At 56.7% G+C, this 5,576-nt stretch overlaps 1 long non-coding RNA gene across 1 annotated transcript; it reads left to right on the top strand.

Annotated features, from left to right (window-relative positions):
- LOC125913090 (uncharacterized) lies at nucleotides 1-2,796 on the top strand. Its single transcript, XR_007454922.1, has 2 exons — nucleotides 1-1,250; nucleotides 2,488-2,796. It is a non-coding gene; the product is annotated as an uncharacterized LOC125913090 (long non-coding RNA).
- The last annotated feature ends 2,780 nt before the right edge of the window (nucleotides 2,797-5,576 follow it).

Raw genomic sequence — 5,576 nt, 5'->3', positions numbered from 1 at the left:
GTTGGGATTGGGGGCAGGGAGATGCTTGTCACTGTTGACCCAACAAACCTGTGTGGTGAGGTCTCAGTCACCTGGAACAGGGGTGCGTTCACCAAGGCCTTCATGGGGATGAAGGCTGGCGAGCAAAGTCACTGACGTGGCGGAGAGAACCCCCCGCCCTTTTCCTGACTCTGCCACTGTTTGGCTCTGTGGCTTCTTGCCGGTGGCCTCACCTCTCTGTGCCTCAACCCCTGCATCCACAACACTTCCTGGTTCCCTCCCAGGGACATTGTGAGAATTAACACGTGCTAATGTCTGTAACCCACTTTGTAACCTCTCGGGAGACAGGTGGCAAGCAATGAGGCTAGAAGGGAGCTCTGAGTTCCCGCTTACAGCACCGGACTGACCTTGAACTGGTTCTCCCCAACAGTGTTCCGGTTGGAACAACGTGCACAAGGAGGAAAGGAATGCTTAATGTTCAGACTCTCTAGAGCCCCCAGTAGGGCTTGACCAAAAAGAGAGAGAGAGAGAGAAAAAAAAAAAGTCCACAGACACAACCCTTGAAAACCAGTCGGACCCATGTGTTCGGGCTCGAGTCTGTTGACCTCAGCGCTGAGCGATGACTTGGGAGGGACGACATGCACTGGAGTTCCCCTGACACTTTGGTTGTCAAAGCAAATCCTTTGTTGGGACCACGATGCTCGACCGCCATTGGGGCCGTTCGCACCAGAGTCAATGACAGGCCTGAACTCCCAAGACTTGAACAGGTGTCGGCCTCCAAGAACCGTCAAAGTACATGTTCCTCAGCCCAATGAACCAGGTCCCCCTGCGGGAAAAGCCTAAACCGAGGCCTGAGGAACCTGAGAGTGACCCTTCCTCCCCGATGCCGGAGACCATGGTTTTCTCTCTGATCTTAAGATAAGCACAGCTTTTCTTGCCCATGGAAACCAAACGCCCAGCTGGTGGACAGGTGGATGGCCCTCCGTTCATCTGATGTTTAGCCTTCTAGGGTCCCATTTCTGATTCCGTGGCCTTTGGGGGGCGGGCGGGGCGGGGCGGGAAGCTCTGGTATCTAAGGTGGCTTTGCTGAGGTTCCAAATTCCAGCCACATTCAGCCACACCTGGGGCCTGCAGCCCGGAGGGGGAAGTAAAAGGTCTTCTAACCCGATGCCACAGGTCACTCCCAAGCCAGCCTCCAGGCTGGGTGACCCGGAACCCTGGGATCTGCCTCTTGGGAAGCAGCAGACCAGGCAGGAAATGACTCCCACAGGGTGAGCAAGGGTAGCACAAGGGGGCCTGATTATCTGAAGCCAACATTCACCCGAGTTGTCGGAAATGGAGCTTGCCTTTCCCACCCCTGCTCCACCCCACGGGGGACAAGATGGGCAAGCGGACAGTATGGGGGGGGTGGTCACCGGCAGGGATGGCATTGTCCCCAAAATGTGCAACATGGGGCCAGCAGGCCTGGGGCGATGCGGACAACCTCGAAAGCACCTTTCGGTCCAAATGATACCTTAATAGCCCACTCTCTCCTACCTGACGCCCCGGTCCTTGGCAGCCAAGCGACCGTTTGGAATCGGCTTTTCGTGACTCAAGCGGGCAGGGTGGCCGCCTGCAGAACGGGGACCTGCCACATCCCGTGCAAAGGGCCTGAGTCGTGTGGCCGTGGAGGGTGATGTGGCTTCCGGACCTGGGAACATATGAATGTGCTTCTTGGAGTGGCATCATCTGTGTCCATGGGCGCTGGCCCCTTAGAGAGGGGTAGTTGGTGCCAGAGGCTGGGGGGAAGCAGAGTAGGCAGAGGCACCCCATATTTCTCCCAGAAGCGGGGACCAGGGCCATCAGGAGGCACCTGCCCGGGGAGCCTGGGTGGCTCCGTCAGTTATGTGTCCAGCTCTTGATTTTGGCTCAGGTCATGATCTTGTGGTCGTGGGATGGAGCCCTGCATGAGGCTCTGTCCTGACAGCTCGGAGCCTGCTTGGGCTTCTCTCTCTCCTTCTCTCCCTGCCCCTCCCCCTCGCTCTTGCGCACTCTCTCTCTCCCCATCTCCTTCTCCGTCTCCCTCTCTCTCCCTCCTTCTTTTTCTCTCTCTCAAAATAAACATTTAAAAAAAAAGTCACCTGCCCAGCAGACTCTCAGCTTTCTGACCCAGACACCTCTGGCAGGTCCCTTTGTCGTTAGCTGGGCAGAGCTTTTCTCCTAAAAGTCTGTCTGTCTGTCAGCACCTCAGTCACCCACCTGCCCCCTGGGCCCCAGGCTGCAGGGGGCAGGGAGGAGCCGCATGACAACCTGGCCCAGATGAAGGGGAAGGGGAAGGAGAAGGAAGGGGAAGGGCCTCTACGCAGCCCAGGCAGCACAGAGGGGGCCTCAGAACAGCGACCCCAAACCTCGAGGTCACTAAACAGGGCTGCACGTGGCAGAGCGGGAAGATGTGGCAGGACACGTCCGCTGCGGGGCCACCCAGACCCTCCAGAGCTCCAAGCTGCGCCCACCCCCTTCCCATCGAAGCCCGTAGGCTCTGGCCCGTCCCGCCCACGCCGCTCTTCGAGGCTCCAACGGGCTCCTGGTGGGTGAGCGGCGAGGAAAGAAAGCCCGTGGGACACGGCGACTTCTGAAGCCCACGTTCTTGGCGACAGTTGGCTGGTGAGAAGGTGTCCCAACCCAGAGGGAGTTTGTTGGCCGCAAAGGGAAAAGTTGTCCACGAACAGAGATGATGCTCCTGCCTTTTAGCTGCTGGTCACGGCCCCAGCGCCTTCCCAAGAGTGGATTTTAACACTGTAACAATAAATACTACTGCACAGCGGCTCATTCATAGTAGCCTTTCTCTCCGTGTGTTCTCCTTTAATTTTCCCAACAGCCTCTTTGGGAGAGATTACCCACCCATTTCAGAGATGGGGAAACTGAGGTGGGGGGGGTTGCTGAGGGGCTCACCCAGCTCCGTAAAGCTAAGAAGTCCCAAGGCAGGGACTCAGACTCAGTCATCTGCCTCGCCACCCCAGGGTCCTCCACCCTGGCTGCACACTTCCTGTCGCTGCAACGCTGGGGATCCCACCCCCGCCCCCACCTCCCAGCACAGGACTTACCTCACCAGGGGGCGTCACTCGAAGCGGAGTTGAGAGGCTCTCTGTCCTGCTGGAAAAGCCTGGGGCCTGCGCTCCCCGTTTCCAGGAGGAGAACATCTGATCGGGGACCCTCCCTTAGCATCAGTAGCTTGCCCGCCTCACCCCTCCCGTGGTACTTCCGTTTTCAGATTGCCCTCTGGTATCCGGCGGTGGCCTCAGTCAGCTCAGGCTGCTCCCTGGGGGTCTTCAACAGCCGACGTTTATCTCTCCCAGTGCCACCTCGTCCTGCTCTTGGTGACGGCTCTCTTCCTGCTTTGCAGAAGCTCACCCGTGGCCAGGGGGTTTGATTTCGGACAGTGGTAATGTGGTGCAGGGGTGGGGGTGCCCAGAGGACCTTTGAACCGAGACCTAAGTTCTGGGAAGGAGCCAGCCCCGCCAACACCTGGGGGAAGAACGTTCCAGGCAGGGCCAGAGGACAAGCTAGATGCTGAGGATATAATGGTCAATGGAGTCCTGCCCAGCCTCTGCCCTTGCAGACCTTCTAGTCCAGCGGGGAAAAGACACGCGAATCAAATACTCCTCGGGCAATGTAAGAGCGTAACTAAGACCGGTGTTGAGAGCAGGGGAAGCTGGTCGTTGGGAGGGCTTATCACGTGGGTGTTTAGTGTGGTCAAGAGGAGGTGAGGCCTGGAGGGAGGCGAGTTCAGCACGTGAAGAGGAGAGGGAAAAGGATTCTAGATTGCCGGGACGGCATGTGCAAAGGTCCCGTGGTAGGCAGGCCAGAGTAAATGAGGCTGGGATAAGGCCCACATGGCTGGGTGAAGGAAGCGAGGAGCTCGTCTCCTGACAGTGCTGAAGGAGCATCGAGCAACAGCAGAACTTCCGCTGGGCTTCCGCCCACTCCCGGGGGACCCGCTCTGCCTCCTGCCCATTTACATCACCCTCACTGCCGGCAGCGCTTCCTAACTGGAGGTGAAGTCTCCACCTTCTGTAAAGGTGTCCCTTTCCCTCTGCTCTGACTCGTGGCTCAAGTGGACTCCCGGGGCCACAGACTGATACAATGGGCCCATGAGGTGGCACCGGGGGCCGTCAGGGCACAACAGAGGTGTCGGGTGGCTCTTTTGCGACCCCAGGGAGAAATCTGAGATGTCTGCTTTAAGCCATGCTGGTCTGCAAGAGTGGGGGGAAAACCTCGCAGGAAACGATATCAGACCCGTGAGAAACGCCCAACCCCTCCTGATTCACCGGGGCCTGACAGAGCTCCTTCCCCGCGGTGCGTTTCCCATGGCTCAGCCCGACCCGGCGTTGAGGGGAGGCCCGAAAGGAAGGCCCTTCCCTGGTGGACAAGCCGAGGCCAGGGCAGGGCCGACGTAGGCCGGGCCTCCCTGAGGGTCCCTAAGCCTCACCGGGCCCTCCAGACGAGGGGGCCAAACTCCCATAATAATTAGCAGCTAAGATTTTGCTTGTGTGTTTGTTCTAGACGCTTCTGTACGCTAAGGGCTTTGCACAAGCATCTCCTCTAATCGTGACGCTTCCCCGAGAGGCGTGTACTATCACTGATTCTGTTTTACCGATGAGAAAACGGACACGGTGGGTAGAGAAGGCACATGAACCTGTCTGCAAACACCCCATTCTGCCTGGCCCTGCCCTCCAGGGGCCTCCCCGATGGGGTCCCACTTTCCAGGAGGACTCCTCAGGGGAGCACGGGAGGATTCATCCATCTCAGGACCTAATTCCCTCGAGTAGCCTTGTGTGGTCCCTCCCCCAACCCTTCTGTGACCCAGAGGACGTCAACCGGGCCTCCACCGAAACTTTCCGCATTTCCGCTTTGCATTAAGTTTATTTGCGGGGGGCCCTGGGACCTTGCTGTGTACCCCAATACGGCATCCAACACAGACTCTTTGTTTGTTAAACAAACGCAGTGATAGAAAAGAAAACTCATGCAGGACACAATGGAGCCATGACATCTGATAGAGCGGCCACGGGCTACACGTGGCCGTTTAAACTATTAATTAATTAAAATTAATTAAATTTGTATTTTTACATTATTTACATTATTTACATTAATTAAAATTGTATTTTTTAAAATTTTTTTAAATGTTTTTATTTCTTTTTGAGAGAGAGGCACAGGGTGCGAGTGGGGGAGGGGCAGAGAGAGAGGGAGACACAGAATCCGAAGCAGGTTCCAGGCTCCGAGCAGTCAGCACAGAGCCCCAGGCGGGGCTCGAACTCCTCAACCGGGAGATCATGACCCGAGCCGAAGTCGGACGCTTAGCCGACGGAGCCACCCAGGCGCCCCAGTTAATTAAAATTAAAAAAAAAAAAAAGTAACTTTCCATTTGTCAGTCACCCCAGCACATTTCAAGGTCTCCATCGCTACGTGGGGCTGGCGGCTACCAAAAGGGACGAATGCAGAATATTCCCATCAGTGCAGGAAGTTCAAGCTGCTGCAAGGTCCAGAGGGAATTTAGTTTACTAACACAAACACCAACTCGAGAAGCTTATGATTGGTGGGGAAACAAATAGAAGAAAATC

This window comes from Panthera uncia (genome assembly GCF_023721935.1).
Source record: "Panthera uncia isolate 11264 chromosome C1 unlocalized genomic scaffold, Puncia_PCG_1.0 HiC_scaffold_4, whole genome shotgun sequence".
NCBI lineage: Eukaryota > Metazoa > Chordata > Mammalia > Carnivora > Felidae > Panthera > Panthera uncia.
This window is presented reverse-complemented; position numbering and strand designations above follow the sequence as displayed.